Below are 23,791 nucleotides of genomic sequence, written 5' to 3' on the forward strand. Positions count from 1 at the left end.
TGTGTTCGTGTAGTAAAACATATACTCAAGAAATTTTCAAGAGGCTAGAAAGAAAGTATGGGGGTTTTTATCTTGCTTTTTACCTTGTTGCATACTTTACATGCAACAAACCCAGGTTCAATCCTCAGCATCATATACTGTCACCTGAGCATCACCAGAAATGATCTCTGAGCTCAAAGTCATGAGTAAGAGCTGGTGTGCCCTCACCTTCAAAAACAAGATCAAACATTTCAAACCTATGATACTATGATAATGGAAATTAAATGTTAAAGCTTGGCAAACACATATTTTAATGCTACCTATTTATATGGGCAACAAGTTCCTACAGAATTTAGACCTTAGTAAAGACACCTGAATAGAGACACAAGAAAAATATCTTTTTGGCACCTCATTTCCTAGTTTAATTGTGTTTTGTCCTGAGTCTGATGCAGTTCAGTAATTTCTTATTGGGAGCATTCTATATACTAGTCACATATAGATATCAATAACACACACACAATGATGTTCCATGCTCTTTACCCTTAGTTGCTTTCAGTTTAATACTTATACCCAGATGTTCTATTTCCCTCTAAGCGTATCTGTACACTATTGATCTGTTTATAATTTCCTTTTCCTCCCTACCTCTTCATAGCTGTATCAACTGCATTATGAAGAGGGCACTGTAAATTCATTAATCCATATAGGGGCAGAGTAGTCAGGAAAGCTGCCATTCTATTGCTATATTAAACCTCCAGAAATAAGCTTGAGTGCCCAACTGTTAGAATTGTCAGCAAAATCCAGAGATTTAATTATACCCAAGTAATTGCTGAAAAGATCATCCATTATTCTAACTACTCTGAAGGAGAAGAACCCATATCCTGAAATGACTTTGTAGTAGCATAAATGGATATCTATTCATTAGGACCAAAATAAAATGAAAATCTGTTTTCTTTTCAGAGCAATGTGATTACCATCACCAGTAATGATATTATGGGAGGAAAAAAAAGCATATTGTCTGTTAGGACACACATTTTCCTTTTTGCCCTGGCTATTTTCTTTCTTTGAAGATATGAGGGTAAATGGGGCCTGGATAATTTGGGTTTACCTTGAACATTCCACGCTGATGCCTAGATTTGGCCTTCATTAACTAAAAATATTCAGAATCCTCAATGTACTTAATATACAATCACTTTTCCCCACCAATTTTAAATGCCTTTTGGTTTCATATTTTAAAACTTTTTTAAGCTATGTTCACAGTATGCAGATTAAAAGACTGTGCAGCATTATTCTCATAGAAGGACATTTAAATTGGAAATAGAACCAGATAATGCACAGCTATCAGGCTAAAAAAGAAAGTTAGAAATAAGGTCTTAGCAGGAGAAGGAACAGTATTTGACTTTTTTTTTTTTAATATAAAAGCAGGATTTTGGAGCAAGGATTACAGAGCAGGAATAAATGGTTTGAAGAGAAAAATAAAGAACAAGGAGATATATGACAAGCCCCAAAGAAGCTTATATTTTACTTCATTTCTATTCAGACTTAAAATATATTTATAAAAAATAAAATTATAACGAAGTAGGATGAAACTGAATAGTTTAGTGACTATAATTTAAAGTGTAAGCTTCAGAAATATAACAGGTAATTGAAAGTAGGGGGAACACTTGAGCAAAAAAAAATCTAAAGACTTGCAGATAAGAAGAATGAGAGAAAGGATACAATGATGCAAGGAAGGGGAATTCCATCATATGAGACCTCCTGATAGAGAATATAAAGGCCAGGATTATAGAAATACCTTCTTTTGTTTTCTTTTTCTGAAGTCTTAAATTACATGTTCACCCCAAAAAAAAAAAAGTACCCATGTACTTTTAAAAGAGTACATTTTCTCAGTAATTTTCTCAGTACATCACAATAGTCTTCTGATCCAATTAAAAGTAAAGGTGAATCCTAAAAGATACATGCTAAAAGATTAGAAACAGACTTCAGAATGTTTGTTAAACCTGAGTAAGAAATTGGGTATAATATGTAAGTTCAACAGGGATCAATGTCTGTGCACCACCTAGACTGGGGAAACAAACTCACCCACAAAGAAAATGGGGGTAATCATAGAGCATTTCAGCATTATATCATGTCAAGAGCTTAACATTTTTGATTAGCAATAAACTGAGATTGAATTAAGAGTCCAACACACTTGGACTAAGAAATAAATCAGTAAGATTAGGTGTTTTGTTTTCAGTATGGTATTGTAAAAAAATAAAAAGTTGGCCTCTGTTCCTATGCCTGTATAGAGATTCAAAAATCCTTGTAACTGCTAAATAACAAGAAAATAGGAACATCTTTTATTCTAATGAACTTCGTTAGAAGTTGGCTCTTAAAGGACCCCAGATATTATTAGCTACCAGAAAAATCCCATTCCTCCATTTCAAAGAAAGAAAAGAGGTTCTAGAAATGCACCTAATGAATGGTTATGACAATATGAGTTATCATCAATAAAATTCCTTAGCATATGGGGGGTCTTCCCGATTGGTGAGCATTTCTGTGTTTCAGAAGATGACACCTCATCTTCAATTAGGGTCACAACTGAATGAAATTATAAGTAGGACACCCAGCTAGTATCAAAAAAAAAAAAAAAAAAAAAAAAAAAAGCTTGGCATTGGAGGAAGAGTCCACAAAGCAGATATCAGAAGTATTGGAATGTGGTAGTTGTATGAGAAAAAAGGGGATACTGAGGTTTTAATTCAAGGTGATATCTAAAGAAGATTATGACTGGAAGAAAGTAATTGACAAGTCTATACTCCCATAATCAGATAATTCCTAGAGTTACAATTTATTGTTGCTTTACGGTCCCACCCAGTGGTGCTCAGTGCTTACTCCTGGCTCTACACTCAACGGTCATTCTTAGCAGTGATAGGGGACCTTATGTGGTGCAGATTCAAGGCAACTGCCCCATCCACTGTACTGTTACTCAGGGCCCCTAGAGTTACATGTTTATGCTGAACTTTGTGCGTGTTTTTAAAAACAAATTTTAGTTTTAAAACAGTGTTTTACGATGATCAAATAGTATAGATAAGCTTAAATGAATAGAGAAGACATTGAAGGATATAGGACATTTAAACTCAGAGTAGCATCTTTAAATATTCCAGTGATTTGGTTTGATACATGTTAAATTGGTTCCATATGGCTCCAAGATATAGAACTACTGAAAGGAAATTAAAATAGATGGTTTAGTCAATTTAAAGGTGAGGGAGAGTGGGTTTTCCTAATTATTATAGATATGCAAAGATGAAATATGTTATACTAGGTTTTCTAAGCAATGATGTGGTGTCAAAGGAAGAATATGGTAAAACTAGTTGATTCAATTGCTTCTGGAATTTGTAAACAAAGACAAAGCAACAACAAAGCAAACCCCCCCCCCAAGTCTTCCCACAATAGAAGCTGACTATTCTAGGGTAGATAAATGAATGTCAGGAGACTAAAGCTCAATTTTCTACCTTTCCAATTTACTGAAACCATTTATTCTCTCCTTACCTCCATTTTCTTGCCTGTGAAATAAAGGTAATTCCTTTTGCCATCTCAGGCCAGATGGGGAAGTATGTAATGAGTTTGAAACCTAAAGTATTCTCTACTATAAATTCTCCATGTATTTCTGTTATTGTTTTTTAGGAGGAAATTTAAAGTTTTCTGCTTAAATAAAAGTTGGGTTCAAAGAAAAATTCTTTATGTTTTTGTTTTGATGCAATTTGGATCAGGTTTTTTGAGAGTTCATATAGCAATAGAGCTGCTGGGTATTCCTAGGGTTTTACATGATTTGTTTTCTGCTAAATCAGGACCTCCCAGGTTTAACTTCAACACGTTGGCTTGGTACCAATTCATCCATCATGCCTAGATCTAGTCTAAACAAAGGCCAACCTGATAAGGCAGAGCTCAACATGAATCATCATAACTGATGATTAAGATTTATTCCAAATTGAACTTTCATTCAGTACATTTCTTTTTTTTTCTTTCAGTTTTTGGGCCACACCCCTGAGCTTCACTATGCGGTCAGAAATCGCTCCTGGCTTGGGGGACCATATGGGATGCCAGGGGACCAAACCGCGGTCCATCCTAGGCTAGCGCAGGCAAGGCAGACGCCTTACTGCTTGTGCCACTGCTCTGGCCCCTCATTCAGTACATTTCAAATATTAGTTTTTTTTTCTTTTTTTTCTAAAATCTAATATTTCAATTCTTAAATCAGTTTGCCCATCAAAGCAAGTCAATTATGGAGTAAAAATAGCCATGGAAAGTGATGCCCAATACCACAAGAAATCCTTCCATTTTTTCAAACACAAAAAGGAAACACAATGGATGACATCAAGTGTGACCTCCACAAAGCTCTAAGAATTTTCAGTTTGAAATACCTGAATTCTAAATTAAGCATGCTTTAGTGTTTCAATAATATCATAAAATATCACAAAACTTTTATTTTTGACATCCTACTTACTTTTGTTGACAAGTTGCTTTTTACCCTTTTTATTATTTTAAACCAAAAGAAAAAAATACTAATTCAACTCTGTCAAGATAAAAAATTAAAAATATAAGTTTAATGTTTGATTAGGTCTTCTGATTGGAATGTTCAATTTTAAGTAAGTGGGGATGGAGGATATACTACATTAATTTTGTAAATTAGAATAAAGACTTTGAAAGAGAAACTAACCATATGCATAATTATATGTGTAGGTTGTCAAAATACAATGAAATAAATAAATTGCCTTTTCAAAGAAACACAAATTATGCATCTGAGTGAAAGTTCTTAAATAGCTCTTAAAGCTTCTGTCAAGAGAAAACCCATAGCAGATTTTTCTTGTTTGACTACAGATTTATACTTTTAGTTGAATGATATCATAGATTGGGAATGTAAATATTAACTATTTTCGTGGCATTAGATTTTCTTATTTTTCCCCAATATTTTTATAATTATTTTAATTTGAATAAAAGCTACATCTAATATTGTCAGTACCTAACTTCTTATAAAATATAGGGAAAGTGGGGCTGGAGGTATGGTACAGTGGATAGAACACTTGCCTTGCACATAGACAACCTGGGTTTAGTTCCATTCCATATGATCCCTTGAGCACCACCAGAAGTGATTCCTGCATGCAAAGCGAGGAGTAACCCCTGAGCATTGCTGGATGTTGCCCAACTCCTATATCCCTTCCTATAAAAGCCAAACAACAAAGGGGAGAATCTCTCTCTTTTGTCAACTCAGCTATGGCCAATTTCTACATAATGTTTAAGTAATTGAAGCTAAAGCAACTGTAGTCCAAAAATGTAATATTTTAACTCTTGAACATTAGAATAAATAGAAAATGGTTTTTAATGGCCCAGAGAGACTGGAGGTACAGAGGGCAAGGCACTTACCTTGTACAGAGCTAACATGAGTTCACTTGAACACTGCCAGGAGTAAATTCTGGGCATAACTTTTGGCCAAAGCCAAAAGAACAAAAAGACTTTTAAGTGCTATTTTTTTATTTTTTTGAGTTTTGGGTCATACTCAATGTTGTTTAGGTCCTACTCCTGGCTCTACAGTGTTTGAGAGTTGGTCCTGGCAGTACTTGGGAATCATATGGTACTGGGGATAAAGTCATGAATACCTACATATAAATGCCTTAACCTGTAGTATCTCTTCAGCTATAAGATTATTTTTAAAAATATAAATATAGTTATTATTTATTCAATCTTATAAAATTCAAAACATTGACTTATGGAATGAAATTGTAGTTGGCATACCAAAGTCCAGAAAGTAAAAAGAAGTTCAATCATCCAAATATATTAATATATTCTAAATTATGTAAAAATTTGCTTTTTTAAAATTACTTTTAGTTTTCATTGTTATTGTTCATTTTATTCGGGAAGTAGAGAAAGAAAATGTGTAGTATTTTACATTCTCAAATTTCAGACACTCTTACTTTCTCAAGTACCAGATACTAGAGAAGAGAAGATAGTACAAAGATCAAAAGTGCATGTTTTGCATGTGGGATATCTTGGTTCAAGCCCTCCTAATCCAGTAATGTCCTACCCTCTTCTTAGCAATATTAATGTGCCCCACAAAGAACAACAACAACAAAAAAACTATATACTGAATGACATAGCAGAATCATTTTGAACAATTCTGGAGACCAAGTAGGCACTGAAAATAGTCATAGATATACACATATAAAGAAAGAAATTAGATCTTTTTCACTAAAACAGAATTTGCTAAAACAAAAAAAAGTGGTGGATCAAATATAGTCTATTGATCATACTCTGAGATATCTAAAATAATCAAAGAGCAGACTGAATTAATATTTAACATTAGTATTAAATTCTCATTATATGCAGACAATAATGCTGATGGTCCTGCATACTTTGAGAAGCTCACAAACCTGAATGTGCTAGTTTGCTTTTATTATCTAGTGAGTTTTTTTCCAAAATGTAGCATAAAACATGGTCACTGGGCCAGAATGATATTATGGTGGTTAGGAGCTTGCTTTGCATGTGGTCAACCCAGATTTGATTCCTAACGTCTCATCTAGTCCCGCAGCAGCTCCAAAACTAATTCCTGAGTGCAAAACCAATAGTTACCCCCTGAGCATTAGTGGATGTGGCCCAAAAACTGAGGGGAAAAAAGAAATATGTTTACTGTCCTACTACTCTTTAGCTCATACCTTTCTCTTTCAGTAAAGACATTTCTCCCACTAAAATTCTATTTAACATAAGAGATAGAGAAGGAACAACTTCAGATAAGGCATCCTAGACAACCTGAAGGAATCAGTTAATATTTTTCCAGTTAAGATGAAAGATGCTGCACTAATAAAAAAGGAAAGCACAGTAACACAGAGATGGGACTTCCGGTTATGCATTGTAAACCAAAAATACCATGGACAAGGGGAGGGGAATTACAAATGTCCCGACTCTTGTGTGGCCATTTCAAAACAGTTAAGCTTTTAAAGTCTGTGTCCATAGCCATAACTACCTACACAATTCCAGACATAAGATTTATGTTAACTCCTCTTTGGTTGTAAAAAGTGGAACAAGAAATGTGTAAATAAAAAAAAAGAAGAAAGAAAAAAAAGAAACAAACAAAAATTCCCTAAAGTATATTTTAAAAAAAATTAACTTGTTAGTTCTATGTTTAGACTTAAGCTCTTATCTTATGCTCAAAGTCTTTACTAAGATTTATATTGCTTCTAATAGTTTCTGAACTTAGTTTTGCTTTATTCATACAGAGCTTGTCCTGGAAACTGACTTCAGCCTCTGAGCAGAGTTTCTATGTGGAGACTCATAACATGTTGGTTTATGTGTCTAAACAGTATTTCCTGTTTTTCAAGGAATGTGCTCATTGCTATAAATGAATTCTACCAAGGGAAACAAATAATCAAAGCACTAAGATAAATGTTAGGAAAAAAAAAAGAGGTTAACACCAGTGAAACAGAAACAGAGGAAGAGATGATCAATTTTACCTAAGAAGGTCTGAGAAGGCTTTCCAAAGGAGTTGATATTTGAGCCGACCTTTGAAAGATAACAGAGTTCACAGGAAAGAGAAGGGAGTTTGGAAGGTCATTTTAACATGGAGAAAACAAAAATGTTTAGAGAAAACACTTTTAGAAAACTGCTAGCAGGTTTGTGTGATTGAAGAACAGGGTGTGTGAGTTTAATGAGGCAGAAGTCCAATCTAGAAGCCATATAAAGGAGATGCATGAGCAAAAAATGCTGGATTGAAGTGCTAAAAGAATTAAGATCAATGAGATCAATACAAATGAATCAGCCAGGTCATGAATAATGGGTAACATTGATTACCACCATGGATCAACCAAGAGGATCTTTATAATGCCTTATCACTTCTACATTCTCTTCGATATTTGATAATTACTGAGAATAAGATAGATTCACACACTCAACTCAATTTATTGATTGATTATTTGCCACAAATGCCAGTAGAAACCAATCTTGGATCCTTAAACTACTTAACCTTACCAAACTATCTAGATTTGTAGAAGAAAACATAACTCAAACTGTCATCAGTATGAAAGAATGCTGATATATGCTCTGAGGGTTTGGAAGAATATTATGTGATAATGACAATTTTAAAAATCTGTTTTCTATAATATTGAGATTATATATTTTACCCTCTTTCTCTTTTCTATTATTTTTAGATATAATTATGATTAAATCATGCAGGCCATCATCATACATCCTGCTTAAAAGTCTTCACACTAAGCACTGCAGGGTATGGTCTAAATTACCTTTATGCCCCCTAAGTATTCATAAAGTATCTATTATATAAGAAGGTAGCATTGTTATAGTAATTTTTACTACTGTTTACTATGCTTTTATTGAATACACGAGAATTTTATAAAAATCAGGTGATAAATGCATCATGTAAAATTCAAAGCTTTTTAATTAAACTTTGCATACTTGCAAATATATATTTATTTTGTGTATTCATGTAAACAAGTTAAATTTGGGTTTTATTCAGAATCTCCTTTATGTATATTCTCTTTATTGTGTAGCTCAAAATTACTACTTAAAATCAATAGTAAAATAACATTATTAAAGATAAATTAGGGGCCGGAGATATAGCATGGAGATAAGGCGTTTGCCTTTCATGCAGGAGGTCATCGGTTCGAATCCCGGCGTCCCATATGGTCCCCCGTGCCTGCCAGGAACAATTTCTGAGCCTGGAGCCAGGAATAACTCCTGAGCACTGCCGGGTGTGACCCCAGAAAAAAACACACACAAAAAAAGAAAAAGATAAATTAGCAATATGTTCTCCATAAACAATAAGTAAGAGTCCTTAAATGCACAAACCCCCACAAACATAAAATTTTATGTGAAATACTTCAGCACTCAAAATACAGGAGAAATATTTTTGTTTTTATTGTTTTATAAAGAGGATAAATATGCTAACAACCTCCATGTAGTGAAATTGGCCCTTTCTTGGAAGAGTTGAGGATACACTTCTGGACCCCATAATGAAATGGCAGAGGTTTGACTTTAAGAGGAAATACATTTTTATCCTGCTGGCACTGCTATCCCAGCTTCAAATCCCATTTAACTTTATCCATTTTAATCGAAACATTTATGTTGTTTATCTTTGCCAAGGTTTGTAATCCTCCTCATTAAGATTTTTAATAGATATTGCAAGTCTTAGAGCAAGAGCTACTAAGAAGCAATTTAAAATAACAACCATGTCAGCCTTATAGGTTGTGTGGGACTGAAGGAAAGAGATAAGAGCATAATATTAATAAGCAAGAAAATTTCTCCCCCTAACTACTTTGCTATTGTTTTAGTCTAAGTGCTTAGCATTCTTTTGTGCAAAATATTTATGAAAGATTTTTAATATAGTACATGGTGGTTATATGATATTGAATAAAGAAAGCATCCAATATGTTTTAAATATTTACATTTGTCTGTGTATATTGTACTTCATCTAATACAACATCGAAAACATTCTGCTGTCATATTAGAATCAAGCCTGCCATTTTTGTCTACAACAGTCTGAAAAAACTATTACCAGAAACCATAAATATGATGAATTTATCTACAGGGGGGAAAATGCATGTCACATTTTTCCTCTTAAAACAAAAATTTCCCAAGGTTGAAAAGCTCTTAGAGGATTTTAAAATTATCATTTAAATCAAAGTTAAATTATAGAATTGACTGAGGTAGCCTAGTAAGAAAATCCATACAGCTAACCTAAAAGGGTTACAGGATGCTTCTTGAAATGAAAGAGTTTGGGAAAAGTTGGCTAAAATTAATAATGTGCAACTTTATTCTTTAAAACTGATGCTGTGTTATCTTCCTCTATGTATGCTTTGCCTCTATGCAAAGTCTAAACTACTCCTATCAAAGGAACAATTGACAAAAATAAAGTGATGATGTCACTTTAATATGATGATGTCACCAACACCTTGAGGACCAGGGTATGACTCTTGCTGATCAGGGTATAAACATTTATACAAACATTCTTTCTTGAGTAGAGGCTCACCTTTGCTGATCAATTAGCCTGACCTAAATAAAGGCTTGGTATGTTTTCCACCAGTGCACTCATTTAGATTTGCAAAGCTAGGCAGTTTTCCAAGAGCTGACATTTTCTCTCAAGTTCTGTGTCTGCCCTTTAAGTGTGCCGCCACCAGTGGGGGTGGTGCCACTCCTGCACTGTTAGCAAGAACAACAGGAACAACAGCTAAAAATGAAAATAGAAACACAATTGTGGACTTCTGAAAGCAAATTATAAGTGATCTAATCCCATGGTTTCCAAACAGCAGTTTTCTTCTTAGTTGGAGAAGACTTTCAATAAAGCATGGTTTATTCAGAAGACTAATTAAATCAGATAAAAGTAGAGCTGCTTTGATGACCTGAGGGACCAATGTCTTCTCTCCCAGGATGAAAGGAGACAGAGGGTCCAATGGAACACAGCATGAATCTCACAGCTAGCACTATTCCACTTCCTTGCCAGATTCATGCAGTGCTTGTCACATCCTATTGTATTATTTAATAGTTGAAGGAACTGAGGTTCTTGGAAAAGAAGCAACTACCCCAAGTCCATAGAGATAGTAATAGGGTTAGGAATACATGACAGTTCTCTGCTAAATATAAAATTACTCTGAAAGCTTAGTGACGAAAGTCTTGGCATGCATGAAAAGGCTGTGAGTCCCATTCCTAAACTACCTCCCTTACTGAGTAATCCTTAGACATTATTTATCAAGTGTAGAACCCCAACTCACCAAAACCAAATGAGTGACCAACTCATGAAGCCACAGGTGAAGGAACACTTCAATCAGTAGGTAACTCAGACACCACAACAAAGCAAATGGGAAGAACCTGCCTTGAGTAGTACTTTCTACTTTCCTAGCATTTCCAAATTGATTTGAATACCCCCAAAACTTTGAGACCTTGGCAAGGTAGATATCTTTCTGAAACATTGGCTTATAAAGTAAAAGAACCTTAGTAAACTTTCTTCTGAGGGTGCAAATTATTTTTTTTTATTTGAGGCCACATGAAGTGGTTTTCAGGGGTTACTCTTGGCTCTGCACTCAAAACCACCACTCCTGGTAGGTTTAAGAAACTATATGGGCTGCCAGAGATTGCAAATTGGTTGACTACATGTAAGCAAGGAAAGTATGTCTTACTTGCTGTACTATCACTCTGGCCCCAGGACACTAATTGTTGCACATAACACTAAGTATTTTATGCATTGTATAAAGCCATTGTAGTTTATAGATAAACTTCTCATACGTTGCCTAAAGCCAAAGAGACTGCCACATATTTTTCAATTAATGAATGCCTTTAAAATAAGAGTCCATAGGGGGCAAACAATAGCACAGCATTAGGGCATTTGCCTTGCACATGGCCAACCCAGGACAGACCTGGGTTTGATTCCTGGTATCTCACATGGTTCCCCAAGCCTTCCAGGTGCAATTTCTGAGCATAGAGCCAGAAATGACCCCTGAGCATGCCGGGTGTGGCCCAAAGACCTAAATAAATGTTTAAAAAACTAAAAAAATAAAATAAGAGTGCATAATAACAAGTAAGAATGGACATTACAGAAAACTAGGGTTAAATAATATGTAACTTTAGATTACATAACATAAGATATGTAATATAAGGTATATTTGCAGAGGAGCCTTTTATCCTGAAATTTGTCATAGTGACTTGACTTATACTTTAGTCAATCAGACATTGGTTGTTCACCCCGAAATTTGGATTCCTTCTATGGAACTGTCATGGTTTTCTGCACCAGCAGCAGGAATTGAACTTCTACCTAGAAAGGCCCTAATTCTGCCCTGGCACCAACTTGCTCTAGGGTGGGTTACTATGACAATCTGATGACTTGGAAACAACAATAACTTGCTTTCAGGGCAGGTTTCTCTGCCTTGCCATCTATCGCCACCTAATTGTAATAAGAAACCAGAAGATGCTTCATGACATTCTGACTTTGACATAGGATCTGTGCTAAAACCTAGATCTCTAATTAAGAAGCCTGACTGTGATAATCATGATTGATGAGAACTTTTCTTGGGACCATAAAGAAAGACTTTGGGGTTAGACTACTTATTATGCGTGGAGCCTGTAGGTGGTCTTATTGTAGGGTGTTTCATGGGTGGGGACACCCAGTTTCTTAGGCCAACGGTTTTTCTTTTATATTTCTCCCAACTTTTGCTGTGCCTATGCAAAACACTGCCACACCTTTTTCTTCCTTTTTATCTTTTAGATAGGGGCTCCAGCTTATTTCATAGAACATTGAGACATTGATTATTTTGTTTTACCTCATATTTCTGCATTTTTAATAAAATTAAGAAGAAAATAAAAAGAAAAATAAAAGGATGGGATCAGGGGCCAAGTGGTCTCAGGTGCATTGGTGGAGAAAGGAAAGGACAGAAATAAACATCTAAGCCAATGTTAACAACAATAGAATCAAGATACCCAGACTATAACAACTTAAACTTAAAATGGGCCTATTATACTGGCAAGCCAGGGGGCAAATGATGGTGGTATAAGATGCACTCTTGGAACATTGGTGGAGGGAGGTCAACACTGTAAAGGACTATGTAAATCACATACATGGTTTTAATAAACTAAAATTAACAAAAGATATGTTGGTGACTCCTGACATCTCTATCAATTATGTTTTATTTTAAAATAGATGTCTACCTTACCTTGAGTCTCTGTATTAAATGAAACTTAAACATTTAAAGGGGCCAAAGTGATAGCACGCAGCTGAGCCAGGATGGACCTGGGTTCAATTCCCAGTGTCCTATATGGTACCCCTAGCCAGGAATGATTTCTGAGTGCATAGCCAGAAGTAACCCTTAAGTGTCACTGGGTGTGGCCCAAAAACCAAAGTCCAAGCAAACAAACAAACAAAACAAAAAAACATTTAGAGCCTAAAACAACTTTTTTACATGTCTTATGCCCCCAATTTGTTATTGATCCTGTTTTCCATTAGCCTTAACAAAGAAGAAATAAGACTGCTGAAATTAGAATTCATTTGAGCCATAATTTTTATGCACTTGTAGAGAGTGCCTTGCTGGTTGTGGTGGAAAAGGAAAACTCCAGTTTATCTGATGCTGCTTCACTCTCTCTCATCCCTACTTCTTGACCTTACTCTCATATAATTTAATATGGAATTTTGAACTGGATTCCCTTGTGCTTGGACTTGAAGTTAAAATAGCTCTCTCCACAATGGAGAATCTAATCCACCTTAGTAGCACCATCCTTTAGAATCTGAAATCATCCTCCTGAGGGTGCAATTCATCTTTCAGAGACTTAAACTTTTTCTTTCACACAGCTTGACACAAACCACAAGGGAGAAAAGATTATGACCACACCATATGCCTGTTTTCCATGATTCCCTGTATGTATGTGTGCGTGTAGGTTTTCCCAATGAGAGGGGAGTATATTTTCTCTTTTCAAGGAGAAAGATTCTTTTCTCCCCTTAGGTTTCTAGGTGCTGGATGCTTGCTGATTAATTTAAATCTACACACAACTGGTTTTCTTATTAATGATTCTGCCAGGTTTCCAGAACATAGCAGGATTAACCGGCTCTGAATACAGACTGTTCTCTTTTTAAAGGGGCCATTGCTCTATAATAAGAATATAAGAGGCTACATAATACAGATATTACATAAATATATGTAAATAATATGTGGTAATGCATAACCTGCCTTTGAAGATCTTTCAAATGTCATTATTACTAAAAATAAATAATATCTAAATATCCAAACCATGGTAATTATACAGCTATCTTTGAGAACAGACTTACAAATGCCATAAACATGTGGCAGAGAACCAGGTACATAACAAAAGTCCAACTAAGGCTACTAGGGAGAATCTCAAGAAGGTAAAGTGAGATTAAAATGAGATTGTGATTGAGTTAATTGCAAAAATTCAAACTGTGTTTTTATTTCAATGGAATTATTAAACCTTATTTGAAAGTCATGTGAAAAGCAGGAGGCTTTTTGGATAAGAGAAATGAAAAGAAACAGGGAAAACTGGGAGAGTTCATCCATGCGTTGTCAGAGATTTGCTAAATAAGAGGATCCAAAGTCTCCATAAAATTTTGACATCATCTAATTGTGATTGATATTACACACTACTAGTTTCCCATATAACTTGCTTTAGAAGTGAATAGGCAGGTCTGGCTAGCAAATAATCATTGCATGTGACTGTGTGTGTGTGTGTGTGTGTGTGTGTGTGTGTGTGTGTGTGTGTGTGTGTGTGTGTAGGTAGGTAGGTAGGTAGGTAGGTAGGTAGGTAGGTAGGTAGGTAGGTAGGTAGGTAGGTGTGCCAAAACCCAGTAAATGTGAGGTTACTATCAAGTCTCCTTCTGGTGCGTTGCTTGCCTAAAATGTCGAAGCCTAACATATGGGAGAAATAGAGCCTAGAACCAATGTATTCACTCAAATAAATGCTATCACATGGGTATTTGACTGGGAGATTAGTTCTCCTCTATGAAAAATCTGTTTTAGTTAATATGTCTTCCATGAACCACTACAAAGAGAAACCTTCCCCAGTCACTCACAGAACTTTGGCAAGAACTGTGTAAGATTCACTAATATTTGGCCCTTATCTTACCTGTATCTATCTCCTCTGGTATATCTACCACCAAGAGTACTTCTTTATTCAATTGGTATTCATGATTTGGAAGCACCAAATAAATGGCATATGGATGATGAACATCATGACAAGAAAAAAAGTCTGTGTGTTTGTTGTTTGTATTTTACAGGTCTTAAAAAGAGATTTAAACTTATAAGATTCACAGGTTGCAGTCCAACTACCAACCATTTGTAGAAATTATACAAAATGAACTCACCTTCTTACAAAAGTGAAGCAAGACTTTTTCAGTTTCAAGAAACTGAGAAAATAGCATTTAAATAGAATCAACCAATGATGCTTTGCCTCTATGTTCTCTGTCTCTCTTGTATTGTTATAGAATTTTGATAGGTATTGAAAAGGGGTTCTAGATTAAAGTTTATTTTCAAGTGATATTAAGATTATCTTATACTATAATTATATTCAAGTTACATTAAGATTAGCTTACACTGGGGCCGGCGAGGTGGCACTAGAGGTAAGGTGTCTGCCTTGCAAGCGCCAGCCAAGGACCAGGACCATGGTTCGATCCCCTGGTGTCCCATATGGTCCCCCCAAGCCAGGGGCAATTTCTGAGCACTTAGCCAGGAGTAACCCCTGAGCATCAAACGGGTGTGGTCCGAAAAAACAAAAACGAAAAACAAAAAAAAGAAAAAGATTAGCTTACATTGTAATTTCCAGACAAGAAAATATAGCAGTACTTTTAAAGAAAAGAAATATAAAGATTAACTATTTCACCTTGGTTGCTAGGCATTTTCTATTACTCATAGGCAACTGAAACCAAAAACCAAAGTAACTGCAGAATATAAAATGTTACATGGAATAGATTTGAGAAGTGGTCATCTCTCTCCGTTCCCTCCAAATATCATAAAGTCCCCAGAGCCTATTCTTTCTTTTAATCCAAAATTTAGTCCTATGGCTTCATGTCAAATCTGAAACTAAGTGGTCTTGCCCTAGTACATTAACAAAAGTCCAGTAAGAAACATAGCCTGTCAGCAAGGCAGAACTCAGAGTCACACTAGCTGATTATACTAGCTTCAAGCAATCCAAAGCTGCCCAGAAAAGCAAAGTTGAATTTAAGAGGGTTAACATTTTAAATAAATGAAAAAAAAACCTGAGGAAAAAAAGCAGGTCAAAATACAAAATAACTTTTACCAAACAAACATAAAATGAAGGGGGAAAGAACCCTACATCACACGAGTTTGTGGTCTGAATACATTTTTATTTTATTTTATTTTATTTTATTTTATTTTATTTTTATTAAAACAATTGTGTTATATAGACTCCTTCATAGTTAGTTGAATTTTAGATATACAATGAGTCACAGACCTTCCCACCACCATTGTCAACCTCCCTCCACCACTGGACCCAGAGGTCATCCTATCCCACCACCATTTCTCCCCTAGCCTGTCAGTATAACAGGCCCCTTTAAGTTAAAATTGTTCAGATATTTTTATTCTATTACCTTTATTCTATTATGTATTATTTGGCTTGGATATTTAGTTCTGTCTTCATTTATTTCCCCACCAACGCATTCAACACTACTTGTCCTCTTGCCCCCAGACTTTATTCATTTCTAGAAAAATGTGAGAATATGTGAAAAAATGAAGGTATCTGTGTCTCAAGGTTTTATGAAAAAAAGGAGCCCAATTTAAAAGATAAGAGATAAAATATACAATAAATAAAAATGTGTGTGTGTGGCAGTTGTTATTGTGTGTGTGTCCCTAAGTACAGAGAATAGAAAGGAAAAAGCTTTGGCCTAAAAACAGTGAGATCTTATCCATGAAGCATCCTGGCATAAGACCCACTACAGACTCTAGGCATACTAAGTTGTTTAAACCCAAAATCTTTCTCTGTTGTCCCAGTAAAAGCTCTTCACAATCACAGCTGTTGCAGTCAGGCTTCTGTAGTTAGAAAGCCTGGTTTTGTACAGATCTTATGTCAGAATGATATGGAGCATCTTCTGGTTTCATCTCACCATTATTTGGCAATGTAGAGAATCCTGTCCTGAAAGTAGGTTGTTGCTGTTGTTATCAAGTCATCAGGATGTTATTTGAACACACTCTGGAACAAGTTGATGCCAGAACTGAGAGAGTAAAGGGCTTGAAAAAGAATCTGTTAAGTGGGAGAAAGATTATATATAACAGGGGGAAGGATAATATACAACAGAGACAGACATTATGTATATTCCAGGTGGACATTAGACAGACATTGAGGTGGCCAACACATACACTCATGCACACACATAGACACTAGGGATTGATCCAGGGCTTACAGTTGAAAATCTGACCCAGATGGAATGGGTCAAAATGCTTATAAAGTATAAAGCAAGAAAGTCAGATGTAAAGATTTTCCATTTTCTAGGCCAATCATCATTAATGAGGGTAAACTTTACTGAAGAGAGGCTTCATGGGTTAGATAGTATATAGAGCATTCTTAAAAATAATCATAATTTTAAGTCTGGAAATTAAGCAATATGGTAATGAGCACTGTAAATGAAGTTTATACCATGAGGAATCATCTAGAGGGTCTTGAGCTACTAGGTTCCTTTCCTAAAAGTAAACTAAAATCATGAGTATTATGGTATAAGGGTAAACTACCTGAAATCGAAAATAAGTTACAATAACATACTCAATGAATGAGCTCTGCAGCAAATTTTGGCATGAAGTTGCATGTTCCATTGTTATCTATGGACATAAACATTAGATTAGATTAGCAGGCATAATGAAGTAAAAAATGAATAGATGAGGTTTTTTTTTTTTTTGTTTTTCTTTTTTCTTTTTGGGCTACAACTGGTGACACTCAGGGGTAACTCGTGGCTATGCTCAGCAATCACTCCTGGCTCAGGAGACCATATGGGATGCCAGGGGATTGAACTAGTTTCCATCCTAAGTTAGCATGTGCAAGGCAAATTCCCTACTGCTTGTGCCACTGCTTGGGCCCTAGATTAAAATTTTTATCAAGATATTATCTTAATGAACATTGTCTTCTGAATCTAATAAATATAACATTGCAAAGTGAAACTAGGGTGACCAACCTATGTCTCCAAGTACCACTGTGAGCAAAAAGATCAAGGAGTTCTTATAGACAGAGTAAAATTAAGACATTAAAACTTTTTAGAGCAAGCACTGTAGTGAGAGTCCATGGCTTCCAAGCACATTCTGCACCCATTTCTGTGGATACATGCATTAGAATATTATAGACATCTATAAAGAGCAGTTTATTGGATACTTGCTCAATATAAACAGCTGTATCCATTGCAGAATGTCTCTTTGATGTATAGAAGAGAGTACAAGAAGTGCCTTTTCTTCTACTCTCCCCATTTTTTTATGGGGTTTTTGATTTCTGTGGAGCTAACCATTGTAAATTCTTTGTATATCTTAAAAATCAACACATTATCTGTTGTGTTGAGTGTAAAAAATTCTCTCTCAATCAGTTAGTTGCCTTCTAATTTTAGTTTGTGATTCTTTTGCCATACAGAAACATTTTAGTTTGATGTAGTCTATTTATTAAATTCTTGCCATTGGCAACCTATCATTGAAGACTTATTTGACATCCAACTCTTTGAGTGTTATAGCTATGTTTTTATCAATAAACTTTATAAATTTTGGTCTAATCTCAAGAGTTTTAATCCACTTAGAATTGACTTTTGGTAAGGTGTGAGATATAGATCAATCTTTAAATCCTTACACATATTGTTCCACAATTGTTCCAACACCATTTGTTGAAGAAAGACTTTCTTTGTTTTATTTCATATTCTTGGCTCTTTTATCAAAGATTAGTTGACCATGTGCTTAGAATATCTATGTCACTAGATTTTCTATTCTGACCTATTGGTCTGAAAAATCTGTCTTTGTTCCAATACTATGCTGTTTTGATTACTATGGCTTTGTAGTAGAGCTTCAAATTAGATAATGAGAGCCTCCCAGTATTTTGTTTTATAGTATTAATTTGGCTATTCTAGTTCTTTTATGGTTCCATATGAAATTTATGATTTATTGTTTCAAGTCCTTGAAGAAGCTTGTCTGAATTTGAATAGGAATTTTATTGAATATATATATATATAAGTTTAGGATAAAATGACTATTTTGATGATATTGATTCTTCCAATTTGTAAGAATTGTATTTTCTGTCATTTCCTTAGGTCTTCTTCAATTTATTTAAGAAATTTATTTATTTGACACTTCTTGATATAAATTTTTATCTTTCTTATTAGGTTGATTCCTAGGTACTGGATAGTTTTGGAACCTACTATAAATGGATGGACTCTTACTCTTCTGATTCCTTATTTGTAGAAAGGAATGCAATTGTCTTTGTGTATTGACTTTGTGGCTGACCACGTTGCTGTATTGGTTTATTGTTTCTAGGAGCTTTTCTGTGGACTCTTTAAGGTCTTCTATGTATATTATCATGTAGTCTGCAAAAACAGAGTCTAACTTTCTCTTTTCTAATTTGGATTCCCTTGATTTTCTTTTCTTGTCTGATTGCTATTGCTAGGACTTCTATATTATGTTGAATAAGAGTGGAGATAGTGGACATCTTTGCCTTGTGCCAGACCTTAGTGAAATGCTTTCTATTTTTCACCATTAAGAATAATGTTGGCTGTGGGATTTTTATAGATAGCTGTTACTATCTTGAGGAAGGTTCCATTTAACCCTATATTGCTGAGAGTTTTCATATGAAAAGTTATTAGATTTTATTGAAAGCTTTTTCTGCATTAATTAATATTGTCATGTGTTTTATGTCTTTTATTATTGGTGTGGTGTGTGATGTTGATTGATTTGCACACACAAAACCATCCTTGCCTCCCTGGGATGAAACCCACTGGGTCATGATGTGTTGTAGGATTTGGTTTGCTGAGATTTTTTTAAGGATTTTTGCATTCATTTTTATTAGTAAAATTGAACTATAGTTTTCTTTCTTGGTGGTATTTTTGTCAGCTTTGGAAATGAGCATATTATTAGCTTCACATAAGGTATTAGGAAAGGTTCCAGCCTTTTTAATATTTTGGAAGAGTCTAAGGAACAATGATGGTAACTTTTCTTTGATAAAATTTACCTGTAGAGGCCGGAAAGATAACATGGAGGTAAGGTGTTTGCCTTGCATGCAGAAGGACAGTGGTTCAAATCCCGGCATCCCATCTGGTCCCCCAAGATAACCAGCAGCGATTTCTGAGCGTAGAGCAAGGAGGACCACCTGAGCGCTGCCAGGTGTGACACAAAAATCAAAGACAAACAAACAAACAAAAATTTACCTGTAAACCTGTAAACCTACATGTCCTGGACATCTGTTCTTGGGTAGTTTTCTAATTACTGTTTCAGTTTTTTTACTTGTGATTGACCTGTTTAAGCTTTCCACTTCCTCCTCATTAAGTATTGGGAGATGATATTTTTTCAGAAATCTGTCCATTTCTTCTAATTTCTTTAGCTTAACTGAGTACAGTTGTTCATAATAAGCTCTCATAATGTATTTGATTTCTTGGGGTTCTGTTGTAATCTTTCCCCTTTTATTTCTGATCCTATTATTTGAATATTTTACCCTTTTTTTATTTCATTGTGAGTCTTGCCAGTAGTTTATCTATCTTGTATATTCTTTCAAAAGCAAGCTTCTGGTCTCATTAATTCTTTGTATTGTTTTCTTTGTTTCTATATTATTGATTTCTACTCTAGTTTTTGTTATTTTTTTTTATTATGCTTGTATTTGGGTTTATGTGCTGTTGGTTTTTCAGATGTTTAAGATGTCCCTTTAGGTTATTGATTTTGTCATTTTCTTCTTTAATAATGTAGTCCTGTAGTGCTATAAATTTTCCACTAATTACTGGTTTTTTTGTGTCCCATAGACTTTTTAAATACTAGTAACTAATTTTATCTATTAATATATTTTGGGGGTCACAACCAGCAGTGCTCATGGGTTACACCTGGCTCTGCACTCAGAAATCATTCCTGGCAGGTGTGGTGGTCCATATGGGATATCGGAATTTGAACCACCATCTGTCCTGAATCAACTACATGCAAGGCAATAGCTCTATCATTGTGCTAGCTCTCCAGCCCCATCCCATAGATTTTTGGCAATTTGTTTCTTCATTATCATTAGTTTCGAGGAATCTTTATTTCTTCTTTAATTTCCTCTTTATCCAGCTGTTGTTGAGCATCATGTTGTTTAGTTTCCAAGTGTTAGGTTTTCTCTACATCTTTTTACAGTTAATCTTGATCTCTATGTCATTGTGGTCTAATAGGATGGTTGGTATAATTCTTATATTTGTGACTTTATGTAGGTTAGACTTGTGTCCTAGAATATGGTCTATCCTAGAGAAAGTTTTATGTGCACTTGGGTAAAATGTGTATTCTGATTTTTGAGGATAAAACTTCCTGTATACATCATTAGTCTAATTCATCTAGTTTCTCATTTAGGACTCTTATGTCTTTGCTAGTGTTCTGCTTAGTGAATCTCTTTAGTGGTGATAATGGGGAGTTGAAATCTCCCACTACTGTCAAGTGTTTGTCTATATGTTTCTCTAAGTTTGTGAGTAAAATCCTTACATATTTTTCTGAGTCTACTGTGTTGCATAGATGTTGATCAGAGTTAGTACTTCTTGATTTTTCCCCTGATCAGTATGTAGTGACCATGTTTGTCTCTTATTATTTTCCCCCTGATCAATAAGTAGGGACCACCTTTGTCTCTTATTACTTTCTTGAGGTTGAATGCAGCTTGGTTTTATGTGAGTATCACTGTCCCAGCTTTTTTATTATTTATTTTTGCAGTGGCTTTTATAATTGTTTTCCACTATTTTTTACTTTGAGCCCAAGTATATCCCAAACTTTTAAGTGTGGTTCTGGCAGGCAGCAGAAGTATGGGTTTTGTTTCCTCATCCAACCAGCTACTCTGTGCCTTTTTATGGAAGAGTTTAGACCATTAACATTTAATAAAACTATTGACAGAAAGAGCTGTGGTACCTTATATTGGGTAGGGTAGTTGTTCTGTTAAGGTATGTTTTGTTTGGCACTCTTTTTTTTTTTTGGCTCATTTTTTTAATATTTTATTTAAACACCTTGATTACATACATGATTGTGTTTGGGTTTCAGTCATGTAAAGAACACCACCCATCACCAGTGCAACATTCCCATCACCAATGTCCCAAATCTCCTCCTCCCCACCAGACCCCCACCTGTACTCTAGATAGGCTTTCCATTTCCCTCATACATTCTCATTATTAGGACAGTTCAAAATGTAGTTATTTCTCTAACTAAACTCATCACTCTTCGTGGTGAGCTTCCTGAGGTGAGCTGTAACTTCCAGCTCTTTTCTCTTTTGTGTCTGAAAATTATTATTGCAAGAATGTCTTTCAATTTTCTTAAAACCCATAGATGAGTGAGACCATTTGCATTTCAGTTCAATTTCATGAAAGAGTCTTGCCAGGATTGGTAGTAGTTCCTCTTGGAAAGTTTGAAAGAATTCATTAGTGAATCCATCTGGGCATGGGCTTTTGTTTTGGGGCAGACATTTGATTACCGTTTTAATTTCATCAATAGTGATGGGGGTGTTTAGACATGCTACATCCTCTTCCTTCAACCGTGGAAGATTATAAGAGTCCAAGATTTTATCCATTTCTTCCAGGTTCTCATTTTTTTTTAATTTTTTATTTTTAATTATGAGAACAAAGATGCAAAGAAAGAGGACAAGGTAAAGTTACAGTGGAAGGACAATCATCCATAACATAATTCTCAGAAGTCCCCTTGCTGATATCTTAACTTTGAACTTTCAGCCAAAGAACATTAAGATAAATAAAACAGAATCCATGTACAATTACTTTCTCCCTCAAATCCCCAGATTTTAACACATTATAATATTTCTTAAGAGCACACAAGGCAATCTAAAGCCATAAAACTTACTTAACTCCTTAAACATTACAGGCATAGTATTTTTTTACATTTCCATGTACATGCATATTAGCTTAAGTTAACCTCATTTTTAGTGGTTCTCATTTTTAGTGGTGTAGAGTTTCTCAAAGTAGTTTCTGATTACCCTTTGAATCTCTGCCATATCAGTAGTGATCTCTCCTTTTTCATTCCTAATACAAGTTATCAAGTTTCTCTCTCTCTCTCTTTCTTTTTAGTTTTGCCAGTGGTCTATCAATCTTGTTTATTTTTTCAAGGAACCAACTTCTGCTTTTGTTGATATTTCTGATTGTTTTTTGGGTTTCCACTTCGTTGATTTCTGCTCTCAGCTTTGTTATTTCCTTCTGTCTCCCTATTTTTGGGTCCTTCTGTTGAGTACTTTCGAGTTCTATTAGCTGTGTCATTAAGCTACTCAGGTAAGCCCCTTCTTCCTTCCTGATGTGTGCTTGCAAAGCTATAAATTTTCCTCTCAGTACTGCTTTTGCTGTGTCCCATATGTTCTTATAGTTTGTGTCTTTATTGTCATTTGTTTCCAGGAACCTTTTGATTTCCTCCTTGATTTTGTCTTGGACCCACTGGTTATTCAGTATGAGGCTGTTTAACTTCCAGGTTTTAAAGTTTTTCTTCTGTAGCTCTTTGGAATTCACAAATAATTTCAGAGCCTTGTGGTCAGTGAAAGTAGCCTGCAAAATTTCTATCCTCTTGATATTTTGGAGGTATGTTTTATGTGCCAGCATGTAGTCTATCCTGGAGAATGTCCCTTGTACATTGGAGAATAATGTGTATCCAGGTTTCTGAGGATGGAGTGTCCTATATATATCCACTAGGTCTCTTTCTTCCATTTCTCTCCTCAGGTCTAGTATATTCTTGTTGGGTTTCAGTCTGGTTGACCTATCCAGTGTTGACAAAGCCTTGTTGAGGTCCCCCACAATTATTGTGTTGTTATTGATTTTATTTTTCAGATTTGTCAACAATTGTATTTAATATTTTGCTGGCCCCTCATTCGGTGCATATGTTTAGGAGAGTTATTTCTTTCTGCTCTACATACCCCTTGATTAATATAAAATGTCCGTCTTTGCCCCCTTACAACCTTCCTGAGTATAAAGTTTACATTATCTGATATTAGTATGGCAACTCCAGCTTTTTTTATGGGTGTTGTTTGCTTGGATAATTTTTCTCCAGCCTTTTATTTTGAGTCTACATTTGTTCTGACTATTCAGATGCATTTCTTGTAGGCAGCAGAAGGTTGGATTGAGTTTTTTGATCCATTTCACCACTCTGTGTCTCTTAACTGATGCATTTAGTCCATT

This window comes from Suncus etruscus, chromosome 2, assembly GCF_024139225.1.
Source record: "Suncus etruscus isolate mSunEtr1 chromosome 2, mSunEtr1.pri.cur, whole genome shotgun sequence".
Classification (NCBI taxonomy): domain Eukaryota; kingdom Metazoa; phylum Chordata; class Mammalia; order Eulipotyphla; family Soricidae; genus Suncus; species Suncus etruscus.